This window comes from Penaeus monodon, chromosome 5 (genome assembly GCF_015228065.2).
Source record: "Penaeus monodon isolate SGIC_2016 chromosome 5, NSTDA_Pmon_1, whole genome shotgun sequence".
Lineage (NCBI taxonomy): Eukaryota > Metazoa > Arthropoda > Malacostraca > Decapoda > Penaeidae > Penaeus > Penaeus monodon.
This window is the reverse complement of record NC_051390.1, coordinates 10,925,831-10,927,153: the sequence shown is the minus strand read 5'-3', so window position 1 is coordinate 10,927,153 and position 1,323 is coordinate 10,925,831.

The following is a 1,323-nucleotide window of genomic DNA, read 5'->3' as shown; positions in this document are numbered from 1 at the left end:
CTCATTCTTTTTCTTTCTCTTTCTTTCCATTTCTCTCCATTTCTCTCCATTTCCCTTTCCCCTCCCCCTCCTGCCTCATTCACTCTCACTCTCACTCTCACTGTCTCCCACTTCCACTCTCCCGCTCTCCCCCTTCCTTCTCCCCTACGTTTCTCCCTCCTCCTCTCTGTCCCCCTCTCCTCTCTCATCATTATTATTTTATTTTTATTATATTATATTATTTTATTATATATTATTTATATTTTTCCATATCTCAATTATTTTCTTCTCTTCTCCACTTCCCCACACGTAATATATATATATATATATATATTATTATATTATATATATATATATATATATATATATATATATACTAATATCATATAATTACTATATATATATATATATAATATATATATATATATATATATATATATATATATATATATATATATATATATAATAATATATTGAATATATATGTAATATATATAAATATATATATAATATATAAATATATATAAATATATATTAAATATTATATATTAAAATATATATAAATATGTATATAAATATATATAAAATATATATATAAATATATATATAAATATATAATAGATATATATATATATATAAATATATATATAAAATAGATATATATGATATATAAATATATAAAATAAATATATAATATATATAATATATATATATATATTATATATTTAATAATATATAATATATATATATATTATATAAATAATATATATATAATATTTTATAATTATATAATATATATATATATATTCCTTTTTTTTCTCTTCTAAGTTCCCATTGACCTCTTGCGCTCACACCGTCGCCTGATGACGTCACAGCTCAAGTAATAACTCCGGATTTTGAGTCGGACTTGGTTTACTTGGTCGATCGTCTTCTGTTTTTTTTTTTTTTTTCCCATGCAACTCGAATTTTAGCCTCTATTTTCTCCATTTCTCTTCCATTCGTTCTTTTTCTCTCTTCTTTTCGTATTTGCTCCCTTGGGTATATATTATTTACGTTTTTTTTATTATTATAGAAGGATGAGGATAGTTAACTTTAAGATAAGGAACCCCGTTATAGGGATGGAATAACCTCTTATATGTGAGTGGCTTAGTATTATCTTAAAACGTTTTTTGGAACGATTGTCAGCCGCTCGACAGATGGCTCCTTGACTTGAAAGTGATTGTTATGGCATTGTTTGATTTCCGGTTGTTTACTCTTAGCGGATGTAATTCTGTTTGTAGGTATGATTTACTTGAAGCGAAAACACCTATTGGTATTGTATGTTGTTGTTGGTGTGGTATAATA